The following is an 18,893-nucleotide window of genomic DNA, read 5'->3' on the forward strand; positions in this document are numbered from 1 at the left end:
AAAAATTCTAAAGGGAACATTTATTTATTTTTATTTTATTTTATTGGTATTTTCCTTAAATGTGTCAAATATATATATTTTCTCATCTAAATGTCCACTTAGCTGTGAGCCAGGGGCGGTAAAGTGCCTTAACATGGTTGCCAACCAAGAAGAAGAAGAAGAAGCTGTGAGCCAGGAGGGAGGGGGTGAGTGATTCAGTGATTCGTTCAACTCGTTTGAGCTGTGAGCCAGGAGGAAGGGGGTTAGTGAGTCCTGAGTGATTCGCTTATGCTATGATTCAGCACAGCAAGGGAGGGGGTGAGTACCTCAAATGTGCTGTTAGCATGCTAGCTGAGCGATGCTACTGTGAACCGAGGAGCTATTGTCTTGATATGAGCTTCTACTCAGGGTTTTTTCTTCCAGTTCAGAGCAGGAATGTTTTTGTTAATAAACTGGGTGTTGTTTTTCTCCACAATTTTAATTATAAGCTAGATATATTTCTACTAATGGAATTAGTTTGCTAACAGCAACAGGGATGAGTCAGTGAGTCAGTTGCGCTTGTGAATCATGATTCACGAGTCAGTAAAGTGATTCTCGAGTATTGATAACAGTAAATACTTATCCCCATGTATTTGCAATGTTAGACTAAAGTATTTCAGTCCAGTTGTTGTGGTCACTTTCTCTCCCTGGGCCTCACATATCAGCTCATCCCCACCCCCACCCGCTTCCTTCTGTTTCTCTTTCCTCCGGAGCCTCAGATTCATTCACAACATTTACCACTTCACTGCAGCCAAAACCCTTAAATTCAGTAACACAGACATGGTGATAAAACAAAGTTAGTTGGTGTAATTTCATTTTGCATGGTCACAAATTAGTGAATGAATTCCAGCATTCTCAGGAAGCCCCAATTGGAAACCAGCTGGAGCCATGAGACAAAGAATACTTGCTAAATATTTATGCAAAATACATTCAATTCAATTCAGTTTTATTTATATAGTGCCAGTCTTAACAACAGTCGCCTCATGGCACTTTATATTGTACAGTAGATCCTACAATAACAGATACAGAGAAAAACCCAACAATGAGCAAGCACTTTGGCGACAGTGGGAAGGAAAAACTCCCTTTTAAAAGGAAGAAACCTCCGGCAGAACCAGGCTCAGGGAGGGGCGGCCATCTGCTGCGACCGGTTGGGGTGAGAGAAGGAAAAAAGGATAAAGACATGCTGTGGAAGAGAGACAGAGATTAATAACAGATATGATTCGATGGAGAGAGGTCTATTAACACATAGTGAGTGAGAAAGGTGACTGGAAAGGAAAAACTCCAAGCATCATGGGATTCCCCCAGCAGCCTACACCTATTGCATCATTACTAAGGGAGGATTCAGGGTCACCTGATCCAGCCCTAACTATATGCTTTAGCAAAAAGGAAAGTTTTAAGCCTAATCTTAAAAGTAGAGATAGTGTCTGTCTCCCGGATCCAAACAGAAGCTGATTCCACAGAAGAGGCGCCTGAAAACTGAAGGCTCTCCCTCCCATTCTACTTTTAAATACTCTAGGGACAGCAAGTAGGCCTGCAGTGCGAGAGCGAAGTGCTCTAATAGGGTGATATGATACTATGAACTTGTCAATGGAAAATTGTACTTAGTAGTCAGTATAAGCTTTTAATGATATAAGTTTGCATATGATAGAATACTGCATGATGACCTTTTGATGACTTAGACTGTTGTTCACTACAAGACTTGTTCTGTTCTTTTTGTAAGTTTCTTCCCACAGCGATAATAAGAGCTGAACAAGCAGTTTCACTCCCTACCAGGAAGAGGAGAGCTGAAGACTCTTATCTTCACTCCCTAACAAGAAGAGGGGCCGCGTCCTTCAGAATCACACACACACATACATACACATACATACGCACCAACATTCCTCTGTCTATGAACAGAGGTATTCGCTATTGTATTACCCTTGTATATAAATAAAGACCAGGGCAGTGGCAGAGCGCGAGTCCTTGAGCCACACTCTCGGGTGCGAGCGGATTTGGATTAACTGAAGGCTTTTCGGGGAGTTTTTAGGACATCCTGATAGTAATGATTTACAGTAGTCCAGCCTGGAAGTAATAAATGTATCAACTAGTCTTTCAGCTTCACTCTGAGACAGGAAACCATATCTGTGAAAAATTTAACCCAATCTCGATTTCTTCTGTTTTCCTGAATATATAAGCAGTTCATCTCTCTGCCAAGACATCCCTGCTTTTATTTTGGTAACACCTTTCTTTGTGCAATGTGAACAGATTAGTTTCACCTCTTTCTTGCCTGCTTATTACAGTTTTTCTAAATTGCTAAAACACTAAACTCCATTCTCTAAACTAATTTGTTAGTGGCTTAAACTTAGTTGTCAAATTTAACACTCTTTTGGCTTAAACCTTAAACAATTTTCAGGTACTTAGACATAAAGTTCAAAACTCATCCATTCTTTTTTCAAAACCTTAAACACATTCTCAGTCACTAAACACACTAAACACACTTCAAACATGTATTTCAAAACTGCAAACACTGGCGGCAAAATGTGAACACAACTCCAGAACAGCTCTCATCTTTTACACACAGCAACTCACAACTGAACACAGGTTCACAGGTGATCAAACCCTTTGAGTGAAACTCTTCAAGAGTTAAAGATCTACGATATCAGTATGTGCAAGTGTAACCTACACACACTTTCAGCAGCGACTCTTCGAGTACAATGTCCCATAGGCCCATATGACTCCTGTTAATGTAGGCTAGGTTGTTGCAGATGGTACTCTTGCAGTACCGTAGACTGTATTGTAATGTACATAAATCTGGAGTGTATATACTATAAATACACTATTTCATAAGTCCTTCTTTCTTTGTCACTTACAATACACTACTTATCTATTTTTATAGAATGTTTGAACTGGATTTCATGAAAAGGCCCCATGAAAATATTTTTTTCAAAGATGAAGCAGGCTTCAATCTGGCAAAAAGGAGGTGGACAGGCAGAAACATAATTGGTCAATGTGCCGTTGTTGAAGTTCCTGGCCAGCGTGGTGGGAACATCTCAACTTGTGCAGCAATTACCAACCATGGTGTCATCCATCACCATATTACCCTTGGCCCCTACAGCACTGCCCATCTGATCACATACCTGGAAATCCTACACAACAGACTCATTTCACCAGATCAGATGAGATAAATGGCCCAGAGCAGCTCAGGTATGTTGTCATTTGGGACAACGTAAGTTTCCCCTGGGCTGCTCTGGTTCATAACTGGTTCGCAGCCTAACCACACTTTTTAGTTGTTTATCTCCCTCCATATTCTCCATTCCTCAATCCTATTGAGCAATTTTTTTCTGCCTGGAGATGGAAAGTGTATGACCAAAATCGACGCACACATATACCGCGTCTCCAAGCTATGGAAGATGCATGTGGAGATGTAGCAGTTTATGCTTTTCATGGCTGGATTCGCCATTCTAGGTGATATTTCCCCCAATGCTTGGCCAGGGAAAACATAGCTTGTGATGTGGATGAGGTGCTGTGGCCAGACCGAAACAGAAGAGAGGATGCAGCATAGTTGTTGTTGTTGTTGTTTTAAACTGTAACTGTATTCAGTAAATTCTTCTGTTGTTTCTATGTGTTTATGGGAAAATTTCAGTAAAATATATTTGCCACCATGTGTTTGTTTTTTTTATTGTGTTGTATACAAACAATATTCTAAAATCTTTTACAATGCACTTATGTAGGCCTGTACTGTCTGTAGTAAGTGTAACACTGAACAAAAAAGGCTTACAGTCATTATGATTACTGGAGAAGAAGTGGTCATAGTGTTTTACATTAAGCACATCAGTGTTCAACTGGTTCTTATAAATGTCTATTCATGTGATGGTTTGTGTGTCATTTGAAAACAAAATGCCATTTTGACAAGAAATTACATGAATGTAAGGTTTGAATGTAGAATTTCATTTTCAGGAGAATTGAAGGGTTTTGCCTGTTGTGTGTGTGTTTTTTGATTTGTATGTAGAGTTCTGACAATATGAGGCATGCTTTCAGGAAATGTGTGTAAACAATAGGGAAAAACTGTAGTTCTTCTAGTAGTTATAGTCCTGCCTGTTGCCTTGTCAGTTGTAAGTCTGTGTTCCCTGCCTTAACTTTACTCCAGTGATCTCTTTAGTTTTTGCTTAGGAGCCCACCCCACATCCCACATATCAGTTAAATCTTCATTGTTTCAGCTGGTATTTCCACTGATCTGCATTTCTTTGCATCTGGATCTTCTCAGACAGTGGTCCATCAAAGCATCTCTTAAAGTTTTTCTGAATTGCTAAAACACATTTCCTAAAATCTCATCTCTTTGTCTCAAAAACACTAAACACAAACTGTAAAATTCAAGCTACACTCACAAAACCATTGACTTGTCTTGCAAAACCAAACATGTGACCCCAAACTATTTTAACTTTACTCAAAAATAAAGCACTACTATCAAAAACCACACAAAACCAGCTAATGTGCAAACACAATTTAGCAACGATTGCACACTACAGAAATAAATACAATATAACTACTTTTTATACCATCTAAAATTATTAGATATTTCTATATAACATATATTTTACAGCATATTCAGATAATTTATTCTGCCTCAGCATCACGGCTCTGTGTTGCATCAGGCCACAGGACTTCATCCACATCACATGCTATGGTCTCCCATGCAAGGCAACGAGGAAAGAATCCTTTAGCATGTGGCAAGATTCCACTCCTATCTCACCACATGCTCCATTCATTGCTTGAAGCAGATTTTCCTGTGTGTAAGGGTTTGGTCGTATACTTTCCATGTTCATGCCAAAAAAACCTCCTCAATAGGGTTTAAAAAGGGAGAGTATGGTGGAAGAAATACATTCATAAAATGCTGCTCATTGTGAAACCAATCTCATGTTCTTGGACCTCGGTGAAAGCTCAAATTGTCCCAAATGACAACATACATGGGATGTTCTGCCTGCTTGTGATCTCCCTGCTCAAGCAAAGCATCCCATAGACGATCCAGGAATGTTACTAGAAATTGAGTGTTGTTTGGCCCGACTGTGGAGACTGTGGACTGTGGAACACCATTGCTGCTGATGGCAGCACAGATAGTTACATTTCCACCACACTGGTCAGGTAGTTCAATTATGTATCTGTATATATGTGCAAGTAAGTAAACTTTTACAGTAAACTCAGTACTAGAACGTATACTGTATTGATGCGGCAAATGTATACATCATATTGTGTCATTTACAGAACTAAATGTAGTTTGTTGTCACTGTGTACAGAGAATCTTTGAGCTTGACTCAATGGTTAGGGCTCATGAATACATCTTCGTGGATGAAGCTGGATTCAATCTAGTAAAAAGGAGAAACAGAGGTTGAAACATGGTTTTTCAATTTTGTGTGGTAGTGTGTAAATGGTGAAAACAGTGTGTTAGTTGTGTTTGACTTCTGTAGCCTGTGTGCACCATTCTGGGTACAAATGCACCACACTGCTAAATGTGTTTTGTGTTTGAGAATGTGTTTAGAGTTTTGGTAAATGGGCAATTCAGATTTGCAAATTGTGTTCTAAAAAGATGAATAGTGTTTATCAAATCAAATCACTTTTATTGTCACGTCACATGTGCAGGTACACTGGTACAGTACATGTGAGTGAAATTCTTGTGTGCGAGCTTCACAAGCAACAGAGGTGTGCAAAGTACAATACTATGAGAACAAGCAAAATATAAGAATGGCTAAATCTGAGACTTATATGAATAAATATATGTACAGTATAAGAGTGTATGCATATTACTGAATGTGTATACTAAATATGTATATCTACGTGTGTGTGTATATATATGTGTGTGTGTATACATATTTTACAAATTAAATAGAGTAAACAATAAAATAGATATATAAAATATACAGAGGTTGGTAGTTGGATATTGTACAAAACAAGTGGCATTTATATACAGTGTGGAGTGCATAATGTTGTTGAATGTGGGTGAGGTGTCTATGAAGTGTTCAGCAGTCTGATGGCCTGATGGAAAAAGCTGTCTCTCAGTCTGCTGGTTCGGGACCGGATGCTGCAGAACCTCCTTCCTGATGGAAGTAGTCTGAACAGTTTATGGCTGGGGTGACTGGGGTCCTTGATGGGGTCCCCCCCGCTTTCCTCAGGCACCGCTTCCTGTAGATGTCCTGGAGGGAGGGAAGCTCACCTCCAATTACCCGTTCAGAACACCGCACTACTCTCTGGAGAGCTTTGCAGTTGTAGGCGGTGCTGATTTTGACAACTATGCGATTGATTTGATGAAAGAGTTTTGGTAGTTGACAGTTTAGTTTTTTCAATGGGATTTAGAGTTTTAGCAATTCAGAAAAACTGTAATTTTTCCAGGCACATGTAGTTGGTTAAAACCCAGCCCTTTCTAATGCTCAGGGATTACACAAAGGTATGTGTAGGATAGTAGAAACTTGCCCGAAGCATTCCTCGAAGGGCGCTTCAGTGACTCAGCCAGGATATTTTGAAAGACACAAGTAAACTATGCACGCCACTCTCACGTCAGTGCCACAGTGCTTATGATGAGGATGTCAGATATTTTCATTGTTTAAAGTCTGACCTGATTGGAGACCTGTGGAATGTGTGGTACTAACCTCCACACACTCCCACCCTGCCACTAAGGCTACAGCTCCCATTTCAAGCCTAAACTTGATAAATAGTCAAGAAAATGAATGGAGGAATCTGATGAATTTACCAAAGAGAAAATACTTTTCTTGCTTATATTTTCTGTATACCTGGTTACGAGTTCACGACATTACTGATTTATATATTGATATTACCCCTTTTAAAATTTAAGTGTTTGAAAATTGAGTGTTTATTGTACCTTTAAAAGCCATAAAAAGCACATTTGCATATGTAAGTTTTCATTTGTTTAACCATAACAACTGAGTCTCACATTCCCAAAAACCCTGAAACCGAGACTTAACCCTCAAATAGACCTTTAAGGGAATGGAAAATCACTCGAATGATGTCAAGTTAGTTCTCACAGGGATAGGGATTTTTTTCATAGGTTCTTTCTGAATTTCTATTTATTTTCTTCATTTCCAGTAAAATCCTTGTAATCACTTCCTTGTGTTGTTTGACTGCACTTTTCTGGAAAAAGCAACCGTCAACACACACACACACACACACACACCATCTGTTTATCACTGTCCTGATGTCTTCAGGGGAAACCTGTAAATTGCAAAAATAAAACCTTACCAGAATGATTGATGATTTAGATGGAAAGTGAGGAGTAGAACTCTTTGTATTCATTCTGTTTTCTCTGGGATTCACTCGGCTCTTTCATAGGTTTCCCTCAGAAGTCAAGACTGAAGGACAGGTGCACGAACCTCTTTACAGGACAAACTCATCTGTACGCCTGTGCTTAATACTAGTAAAACAGAACAAAACAGAATTCATAAGACTGTTACTAATCATGAATGTAGTTGTATATCATTGTTTCTCAGATGGTGTAGTGTTCAATGCCAATTACAATTTTTCCCAATTGTCTATACACATTTCCTGAAAGCATGCCTCATTTTGTCAGAACTACATTCAAACCAATGCAGTTTCTTGTCACAATGGTATTTCGTTTTCAAATGATACACACAAACCATCACATGAATAGACATTCATAAGAACCACTTGAACACTGATGTGCTTAATGTAAAACACTATGACCACTTCTTCTCCAGTAATCATAATGACTGTAAGCCTTTTTTTCTTTAGTGTTACACTTACTAAAGACAGTACATAGGCCCACAGGGCCCTTTTCTGGGCCCTGTCTTATTCTCCCTATACATGCTCCCATTAGGCTCTATTTTTCAGAAACACTGGATTTCCTATTACTCTTATGCAGATGATACACAGTTCTATCTCTCTCTAAAACCAGGTGCTGATAGTACGCTGCAGAAAGTTTCAGATTGTCTTAGTGACATACATTGCTGGATATCTCTGAACTTTCTCAAATTAAATCATGACAAAACCGACATTGTAATTTTCGATAAGCAAGACTCTGTTAGACTTGGGCTCACTATCAGCTAATTTACACCCCTGTGTAAAAAGCCTTGGTTTCATTTATTTATTCTACCCTCAAGCTGGACAAACAAATAAATTCAGTAGTTTGTGGCAGTTTTTTCCAACTCAGGAGCATTTCTAAACTCAAAAATATCCTGTCATCTAAAGATTTGCAAATCATTATCCATGCCTTCATATCCTCATGACTTGACTACTGTAACTATCTCTATTTAGGCGTCTGTCATTCAAGGCTGTCCTGCCTGCAACTTGTTCAAAATGCAGCCTCAAGGCTCCTGATGGGTACCAGAAAGAGAGAGATTATTACTCCGATGCTTGTATCTTTACATTGGCTGCCAGTTAAATATAGAATTGATTTCAAGGTTTTATTATTTGTTTTTAAAGCTCTCCATGGCTTGGCTCCAGGTTATATTTCAGATCTTAGCCTGCACCTACCCACTCGAACGCTGCGCTCCTCCAGTCAGATGCTCTTGACTGGTTCCATGCTCGCAGTTAAAATCTAGAGGTGACAGGGCTTTCTCCATTGCCGCCCCAAGACTCTGGAAGTCTTCCCTCTTTTATAAAATCCTTTTCCTCCTTGGAAATCTTCAAATCAAATTTGAAAACCTACCTATTTTCCAATGCTTTCGGATCTCTTTGACACCGCTTTTATTCTGTTTTAGCTATTTGGTCTTTTAACTCATTGGTTGATGTATGCATGTGTATACATATACACGTATTTTATGTGTGGATGTTGGTCATACACTTAACATCTCCAGGCAGAAAAAAATCCCTTATAATGGGATTGAGGAATGGAGAATATGGTGGGAGATAAACAACTAAAAAGCGTGGGTGGACAGTGAACCAGTTACAGACTCTGAAACACACATGATACACAATACGGACTTGGAGAGGTCACTATTGTGAAGCATAATCAGAGTATGATTACTGCACAGTGCTGTAATTTATACAGTGTTGAGAGTATGCATCAATTGTGGGATTGTATGGGACTTACTTGCACATAGTTGTATTCCAATTCTTTGACTCTTTCTGAATTGCATTGAAATGGCAATAGAGCTGGTTATGTCAGGGGTCCTTACGGGCTAGTAAAGCGCTATATAAATACAGGCCATTTACCATTTTACCATTTATTTATATATATTATATAACCATATTATGACTATCTTCTTCTGGGAAACGACACGGTTGGTCCTGCCGTCTCCCGACTGGATCTTCTCCTTCACTCCATCCACGTCTGACCTAGTCTCGCTTGTGCTCCTTTTCCTAGAAAAAAACAGAAAGAAAAAAACCTCCCTAGTCTAACCTTGTTGTATTAGTATTAGCTAGCAGTTTTTAGCCTATTGATTCTATTTAATTTCCAAGTCTGGGACATTCTCTTCGGACTCTCTGGACCCAGAGAAATGTCCCCCTTACTTTAATTAGTTATGTGTTAGCATGTTTGATCCTCTGCAGCTCAACATGTCAGTCTCAATAATTCAATTCAGTCATAGTGCTGTACTGATGCTTTTTTATTATTTTGATTTTTTTTTTCTGAATTTTGATTTTTTTGAATACTAAAATCCACCAAATCGTCCACACGTCATCGCAGCACCACTCTGAAAAAAAAAAAAAAAAAAAACCTCATCCGGCCCCACTCCTCGCAGCAGGAATGGCAACTGAACAATATAATATATATTATGTAGAAAAAATCTGGTTCATCCCCAGATTATTTGTTTGCAAGGCACAGTCCAGTGTTCATAAACTGACCCTATTTCGAAATATGTTGTTGTCTTCTATTATTTTTCTTTGTATTTCCCGTACTGTGACGGCATTATTTTCTAGACCCATCTTTATCAGTTCATTCTCCTTTTCAGGAGACAAAAGACATCCTTCCTCATTGTTAGACCATGGTTGACCACATGGTCAGCCAAAGTGGCTCTGATCTCATCAGAGATTACGTTCCTTCGCCTTCGTCCTCTGTGTCCTCCTCCTCTTACTCTCACTCCTCTGCCCCGGTTTACAATGTTGGCATCCATTGCTCCAAAACAGAAGAACTCACCTGTTGCCCTTTTATAAAGCTTTGATTTCTTAATTGCAGTTATGCGTGATAGGTGTTTGCCCACGTGATGAGTTAGTATGCAAAGTAGGACAACTGAGTTTACAATTTTGAAAGGCAGTGTGTTTCTTGTGCAAACAAGAGATTTTCTTCATGAAGATCGTGCCAAATGCAGAGAATTGTGTTTTGAAAAAAAGTGTGTTTTAAAACTGAAATTTGAGTGTAAAGCAGGAATTGTGCTTGTAGTTTTACAGAATTGGTTCAGGGGTGTGGTGCATCAGTAACATGTTGTAGTCATTGTGTCTGAAGTACAACTAATTGTGTGTAAACAGTTGGGAAAAACTGTTAAATGTTTAACTGATTATATAAATATGTATTTACAGTAAATTATATTAAACCCACAGATTAACTACTTAACGTTATGTGGAAGATGTTTACTATACAGAATAAACGCTAATATTAATGTGAGATGAAAAAACAAACAAACTAGGAGACAGTGTAGCTACTCCAGTTTAATGGTTTACTATCGCATTTACTACTACTATAGTTTCAGATGGGTAAGGGCTAATCCTAACATAAACATTACTGTACAAACATTAACATAAACATAGTATCCATGGGACACACTAACTGAACTCCCTAAAATTGACCCATTCAGAGCTGACATCACAGCACCAGGGTGTAGGTATTTTAAATGCTCGTGCACTACGGTCATACTTTCGTAGAAGGAAAGCAAGTCTGCATTAAAGTTCATTTTCTGTGGAGTGCCTTACATTTTTTAAAATCTCCACTTGCATTTTCTTCCACCCTCCAACAAATCGTTACAGCCCTGGTAGGCAGCTGTGAACCATCCTCATCTCTTTCAAGAGCACGTATTCTTTTTCTTCATTGCACTTTCTGCTGCCACAAGTCAATGTTGCTGACTTGTTTCTGGCCACCTGACTGAGAGGACCGGGAACACTTTGCCCATTGCTGCTTTGGTAGTTAGATTAGATTAGATTAGATAAAACTTTATTAATCCCTCGGGTGGGTTCCTCCGGGAAATTCGGTTTCCAATAGCACAGCACCGACAGAAGTTACAGAATGTGAGCAGAAATATACCATATATACACATATATAGTTCTCACATATAAATATATATATATATGTAGTTCTATACACATATATATAGTTCTCCATGTATGTAGCAACACTGAGTTCTGAGGTCATCCTGCTGAAAGATCAAGAGAGTGTAAGATGGGGTATAAGCTGAGGTCTCTTTGTTTGGCAGCTTTTTCAGGTGGCATTCTTTCCAGTCTGCTGGGATCTTTTCTTCTTCCCTTCTTCTGAGCCGTCCGTGTTCCCAGGTGACTTTAAAGGGGGCAGTGTAGCTCCCATTTTGTGCTGGATTTGCTCCTTTATGTCAGCACAACATGAGCTTGCTGTAATGTCACCACAGTTCACCCAGTTCACCCCTAGAAAAACATGCTGCCCACGCCACCCCTCAGCACTGAAACACTGTAGTTTTACTGTGATTAGCTTTCAATCGCTTGAAAACCATACTGCTTCTCTCCCCACTCACTCTAGGGAACAGTCACACAGGACTGTGAAGTGGTTCTGGTCACTAGGTGAAATCAGTCACAGAGAAAAACCTTGCATCATCAGCACAAGCCGCTGCCTGCTCTTGGAGAGTGTAATTCATAATTTTTTATAGCTACAATTTGCAGGTGTCTTCTAAATGCAGGCAATCAGTTCCTGAACATGGCAGCTACGAGAATACACTTACTGAGTGTGTGTGTGATTCCGCCCCTTTAAATTGTTTCTTTGCATAACAAGGAAATTGTGTTTTAGCTTTCATGCAAACTGCTCATTTAAGTATGAGTGAGTCATTTGTCAGGAAACACAAAAAGTAAACAAAATTAACTTCTTGACATCCTCTTGGTCATCAGCTACCCATCTGCTATTAGGTTTTTAGTAAAAGCTAAAATCTCCTAGAATAGATGCGGGGTTTACAACAGTAAATGTGATGTCTAATTCGAACCAGTGCCAGTAATCTGGTGGATGTCGGGAGTTAAATAAGCATTCATGTCTGTTGCCGTGAGAACCAGTTTCCCTTTTACACCATCATAATGATGACAATTTGTAAAAGGGACAAAACTATGTCCAGCCCAAATGTTTTACATTTTACATAATTCAAAAGCCTGCTCAAGATTAAAAGTGGCGTTTAGGTTTGTGATAGCTAAATTTAAAGACTTAGGAAATTACAGGAAAATGATTATGACGTAAATTAAGCACCACTCTCTAACATTAAAGCTATATAATACTCTTTTTGTTAAGCTGAAAGAATGCACCTCTTCCTCTCTGTCCTTCTAATCTGTTTTTTTCTCAGGCCTTGTTGTGGCTCCTCTGCTGTCTGTTATCCAAAATCATAGTTAGAATCATGCACTTGTATATCATGGAGCTAGCATACATATCTGTTCCCCGGATAATGTTGAAAGAAGTGTATAAATGAAACTTGCAGGATTGTCCCGGTGAGCACTTGCATAAACTTTCACTGTATATGCTTTTGCTTCCTTGCAAGTAAAATAAATGTTTTGGAACTCGCAACTCTGTGTCTCACTACATTAGGGAATTATTTTAACAGCTTTGTCTTCTGAGGTGGAGTTACACATCTCTTCATCTGTTCATTTCTCTCAACAATGACCGATAACATGTAAGGGGGAGTCTGGAACTCCTGATAAGGCCTGTGCCCGAAACACGAGGCTGGCAGCTGGAGAGGAAGTCCATAGTTTGTTCATGGGGACACAGGAAAGCGAGAGAAACAGTCTGGGACTGACGCAAAATCCTATGCTATACAGGTAGGTTAAAATCTCAGTTTACGGGTCAAGGACCCATAGGAGTAATGGGCAGAAGCCATTAAAAAACTGCGATCTGGGATTGCTGAGATGTGCATATTAAAATAGCATAATAAAAATATTCGAATAAAAGCTAGAGCAGGTTGCAGAGTGATTGTCATTGTCTGCAGTGTCGCTGTTCTGTCAAACCTGGCGGTGCTAACTGAGTTGACATTTTGTCATATCAACTGGTTGGCTGACTGAATTCTAAAAACTTGAATAAATAATACATAAATAAATAAATAAAATAAGTAAATGAGTAAAATAAATATAATACACAGAAGCCGAAATAGAGAGTCGATTCTAAAATTTAAACAGTATATATATATATATATACAGCATATATGTAATTGGTAGGCTTGTGATGACCATTGCCAATGACCTTGATTAGGTGGTAAGAGATTCCTAGGACTTCTAAGGAATCTGAAGAAAGCAGAAGAGTAACATCGACTCAAGTGAGTGTGCTATGAAGTAGTGACTGTATTCCTGCGTAAAAATGTAGTGGGATGAAAGATATGAAGGTTGCCAGGTCCTCAGCCACTCATCCCTCCTTTGCTAAAGTCCTCAGCTAACAACCTCGACAGCAGGTTGCCGATTCTAGTCAGCTCCTTTCTACAACACTTCAGCCAACATTCCTGCAACCAGGGATCCAACTATACATCCCTCTAACCCAGCAGTTTCTCCTCCTCCCATCAGTGAAGCTTTAAGCAGCAAATGACCAAGCTTTGTAGCCCAGGCCCCTTTACTTCAAACTGACACTGCTCAGTGTTCGCTGGCCTCAGCAATTCCTCCTCCCAACCCACTGGCCCCAAAACCTCCTCCTGTATTCGTTAACATTCGCCAACAAATCATTGCTGGCAAATACACAGCAAATCTCTGGAGTTGAATGTTCTGGAGTTAGGCATAAAAGTATGCAACAGTTACATTATTTTTCACCTTATACTACAGTCAGTGTTGGGGAGTACTCTAAAGCAGTGTAATATTTAAGTGTTCATTTACTGGGTGCTGAGGAGTCTAATTCAACACGTTGCTGGTGTTGGTAGCCGTTAACGCGCCTACCTGTGTTTCTCTCTTGGACTCCGACGTGTAGGAGGGTAAAACACTTTATTTACTTTGGGATTTTCTGTGAGTGTAGTAGGTTATTTGTATATATTTGGTTACACGGATGCGTGAGTAAAATATAAAGTTAACTGACTAGTGCTACATGTGTTTCTGCATGTTACGCTGATTCTGTGATAACAGCTAGGCTAACATTAGTCAAAACATAGCTAACTTACTTATCTTACTATATTTTAAAAAACACATTTCACATTGTCAATGGAAATGTTTATTTTTATTTCTTTTTTTTAACAGTAACGTTTCATTACATGTTAGCTAACTACTGTAATATTCTGTTTAGACTCATGGTAATGGCTATATTTGACCAAAGAGAGGCGTAGCCTGCATTGAAAGAGGCGTTGACAAGGTACCATTAACATCACATTAGTTAGTCCTGCTTCACACTGAGATATGCATGAAACCCTGTCTCCAGAACTGAAAAGACAATTTTACAAGAACACGACAAACACATGGTCACATTGTCTGCTAAATCTAGCCTAGCTAAATGGATTTTAAGCAATGTCTAGTGTGGACAGGCTAACTCAATATATGAAAGTGTTTATGGATTAAGTTATAAACAGTTTACATAAAGTTACCATAAACAGCTTCTTCTCCCACATGTTGTTTCATATTAGTAAACATGTTTTTTTTCTGTAGGTGGCCAAGATGTTGATAAAAGTAAAACACAGAGAGACAAAGAAATATGTAAAATTGGAAGAGGTCTGTTTCACAGACGAGTGCAGGTAAGTTATGCATGGTTTGTACTATGTCATTAAAGAGGAAATGATAATGTTGTTATTAACTGAGTCATGATTTTTCTTCAGTGCAGCAGAAGTTTCTCATACCAGAAAATGCAGCACTGAAAGTGAGCAGGATATAGAGGTGGATGAGGATGTCTTTCCTGAACTTGCAACAGTCAAATAAGTTTGTTTTGTCATCTATACAGCTGAAGGTAAGTAAATATATGCTCTGATAGATTTTGTAGGATTTGATTTGTACAGTTACTCTTAAATAAAATTTTTTAATTTGTCTAATATCCTGTGGTAGCAATCACAAAATGCTGTATTCATGGTTCAACAGTAAGTTGGATATATCACATGCATTTCAGACATCCTGGAAATGGTAAATGGCCTGTATTTGTATAGCGCTTTACTAATCCCTAAGGACCCCAAAGCGCTTCACACATTCAGTCATCCACCCATTCACACACACATTCACACACTGGAAGCTACGTAACTGGTCAGATCTAACAGACTATGTGACACTCACACCTTGTAGTATGTAAATTGTATATTTCCAAAATGAAATACAAAATAACCATCTCTTCTCCTGGGAGAAAGTATAATCTAATCAAAGCATGCAGTTTACTGGCCCTATGTGCGTAAATGGTAGTGTTGTTGTGGTTGATTTATGATTGTATATGCCTTATATTTTTATTTGTCACCCTCAGATTTTACTGTCCTGAAGCAACATGTGGAAGAGCCCTCATCTCCAAGTCTAACAGATACATCCCATGCGGTAAAAAAATACATTTTAAAATATATTTTGAAATATATTTCAAAATACAATTTAAACTTATTTAAAATCATCCAAAAATATATCAATTTAACCCTTCATATATTTCTAAGAAAACACATTCACATGTAACAGCTGAAAGAAATCTTTATTTGATGTCTAAAACATACATATAGCATATCAATCAAGCAAGGAATATTCATTTTACAATTTTATTGTCATTACATACTTAAACACTCTAAAAGAAACACACACACACACACATATACATACATATATATACATATATATGTATATATATACAGTGGAACCCCGACTTACGAAATTAATTCGTTCCCGAGGGTCTTTCGTAAGTCGAAAATTTTCGTAGGTCGAAGCACCCATCGCGCCTGTTGAGTGAGGCGATGCTGAACGATAGGCTATAGGCTAATTGCTAACTAGAACAACAATACGTCGTTCAAGTGGAACAGCGAAGCGCAATTACGAAAGCCAAGGGGTTGTCACATGATTCGGAAGGCATTGTGGGCATTGTAGGCTCAGGCAATCAGAGCCAGCGGATTTCGTTACACGGGCACTTTGCCATAACAAGGGCAGAAATATTGCCGTTCAGTGCCTTTGTAACTTGAATTTTTCGTTAAACGGGGTATTCGTAAGTCGGGGTTCCACTGTATATATATATATATGTATGTGTATATGTGTGTGTGATTGTATGAACATAAGTCAACATACTTAAAATGTAATTTCTTTTCCTTTTCCAGCAGTCTCAGTTCCCCCAGCTTTCACTGCAATCTTCAAAGCCCTTCTGGACACATTGGGAAACCTCTTCCTTACTGCCACTGTAACAAACAACAGTCACAGTTCTATTACTTTTATCAGATTTAAAATAAAAATATGTTTTATGTTAGCTGGCTTCATTTAGCAAACAGATAATTCTGTTTATATAGATACAGATTTTAATACAGATATATTTTACGCATAATTTTACCTCTTTTTTTTCCTAGATGGAAAGTCTATCCAGTTCACATTACAGTAATGCTAACACCCCTTTTGGTCATCTCTCCTTACCCTCCAGCATTCATAAATCTGTTGACCTTCTTTGTCTGAGACCACCCACTACAATGCATCACCACCTACTTGTGCAATTTTTTTAGTGGTTGCAAAGTAAGTTACTTGTGCTGTATGCAATTTTAGATACACAGAAAGTCTTCACTTACTATATATGGCTGTCATAGTGTCCTAGGGCAGTTCTTCACTCTGCGCCAATGTCCGTTTTGTTCTGTCCTCCTATAAAAAGCATGAACATTTGAGTGTCTGACTAGTTTTAGATTTCCCAAAATCTGATATTTGTACAACTAAACATTTAAACTACAATGATATGCTATTGAGAGATACTTTTATGGGTACTTTTTGGTAAAGAAACTGGTGACAGAGAAGTAAGCTTTTTAAAATACTATTAGCTAACCATTTGAACTGACTTTCAAAGCTGTTTACCTTTTAAATTGCTGTGGATCAAAACCTCCAGTGGGAAGGCGGCCATTAGAAGAACACACACCACTGAACCTGAAAACAACAAAAACAAACAAAAAACAGAACAATATATAAGAATCCGGTAGGGTAATAAATCTCTTCTGAAGCAATATAGTTCATTTTGGGTGAAAAACAAAACATTCCTCTAAAATATATATACTGACATCAGCAATCAACATCATGATTGCAATTATTTCCCTTCTAGTCCATCTACTGCTCTGTGCATGTGTCAAGCACTACGACTGTATCTATGCATATAAATTCACCATAAATATCCTGCAAAAATGTCTTGTTATGGTCAAAAAAGGCCAACAAAAAAGGCATTCAAAATAAATAAATAATAATAAAAATAACATGATGTAATTAAAATGCACAACTTACATTAAGGACATCTGTATTCCACAGGCTAAAAGTAAAACAGTAAATGTGTTAGTAATAGTCCAGGTATTTGTAAAAAACAAACAAACAAAAAAAAAAAGAGGCAGTAACTGTGACTCTTCTAGTGGGATGCTAAATGCAGAGATTTATATTTACAGTATAATACTGCATGTACAGGTAACTGTGTTGTGAACTGTAACTGAATATCAGAGAATCTCAAAGAAATTAAATGTATTTATTTTTTTAATTTATCAATCATAAAACCGTCTGTTTTGTAGGCCTGTTACGATAACAACTTTTTGTTGGTCTGTATATTGCCCCATAAACAATTGCGACAAATTATGTCATTGTCATTTTAAGACCATTTTGTCTTTGAATGTATAATCATAATATAACACCATAATAATGCAAGATCTACACACTTTCAATTGACAAACCAACATCTAATTCTTAAAGTATTTAGATCATTGAAATTAGGTATCAAAATATTAGATACCTTAAAAACTTGTATAAATAGTAAATTTCCTAACAAATAGAAAACAATGTTAATTAATGTTATTGTTTTGTTATTGTTTTGGCAGATATATTGCATCATCAACAATTATTGAGGTCATGTACATATATTGTGCATTAAGTCGATATATCGATTATTGTGACGGGCCTACTGTTTTGGTATCATAACAAGCTTGCCAAATATGCATGACCACTAAGCAATGTCTAAGCAGTAGTACTGGTCTGAATGACAACAAACATAGGTAGTGTTTGGGAAAATCTGTTAGAAAACAGTTATTATTTCAATAATTATGCTTAGTATGTGACACAGACACTGCATAAAAAACTACAACAACAAATACTTACTTTAGGAGAATGGGAGAGGGCAGCATGAGGTTGAGACTGTTCCCTGCTCAGATGCAGTGTACAAGGACAATCAGGGCTGTCACAACAATGGGGTGGGGCCAAGTGGCTGCAACCCTAGGTACAATGTACAAGTATATATAATTACATATAATATGTGATAATATAATATAATATGTGAATAAAGCAAGAATCTGTTTAGGTTAGTTACTGTGCTGACTGATGCTTGCTAGGTTTATATGATTGTAAACTGCACAAAAACAACAACAGCAACAACATTAATGATAACGACAAACAAAATTACTTAGATTTATGTAAATCTCACATCAGGAAGATCTGCATTCGATTTCATGGGCTGAAATAAATAGGCAGAAATATTACTGCTAAACAACCAAATAAAACCCTAAAAAGCCTGAAAATGACTAAAAAAGCAAGGAAATGTGGAACATTGTAATTAGTGAATACTAATAAAGCATAACTGTGCTTTGTTTCTCACCTTGGTAAGTAAGTGCTCTGTAGCCAGAAGGAGAGGTGGGATTTCTGTAAAAGTCAAA

The 18,893-nt window shown here is 38.0% G+C and overlaps 2 long non-coding RNA genes across 4 annotated transcripts; one reads left to right on the forward strand and one right to left on the reverse strand.

Annotated features, from left to right (window-relative positions):
* The first annotated feature begins 12,875 nt into the window (after positions 1-12,875).
* On the forward strand, positions 12,876-17,412 carry LOC109195081 (uncharacterized). Of its 2 annotated transcripts, none has more exons than XR_002056757.2 (6): positions 12,876-12,930; positions 14,366-14,431; positions 14,722-14,807; positions 14,889-15,016; positions 15,515-15,582; positions 16,338-17,412. It is a non-coding gene; the product is annotated as an uncharacterized LOC109195081 (long non-coding RNA). The 2 variants fall into 2 exon arrangements; XR_002056758.2 differs by lacking the exon at positions 12,876-12,930 and adding an exon at positions 13,979-14,060.
* LOC109195082 (uncharacterized) lies at positions 16,272-18,452 on the reverse strand. Of its 2 annotated transcripts, XR_002056759.2 has the most exons (5): positions 18,343-18,452; positions 17,488-17,512; positions 17,071-17,139; positions 16,794-16,863; positions 16,272-16,415 (listed from the first exon to the last, which is right to left on the reverse strand). It is a non-coding gene; the product is annotated as an uncharacterized LOC109195082 (long non-coding RNA). The 2 variants fall into 2 exon arrangements; XR_003214664.1 differs by having other exon boundaries at positions 16,794-17,139.
* Between the last annotated feature and the right edge of the window lie 441 nt (positions 18,453-18,893).

Source organism: Oreochromis niloticus, linkage group LG17 (genome assembly GCF_001858045.2).
Source record: "Oreochromis niloticus isolate F11D_XX linkage group LG17, O_niloticus_UMD_NMBU, whole genome shotgun sequence".
NCBI lineage: Eukaryota > Metazoa > Chordata > Actinopteri > Cichliformes > Cichlidae > Oreochromis > Oreochromis niloticus.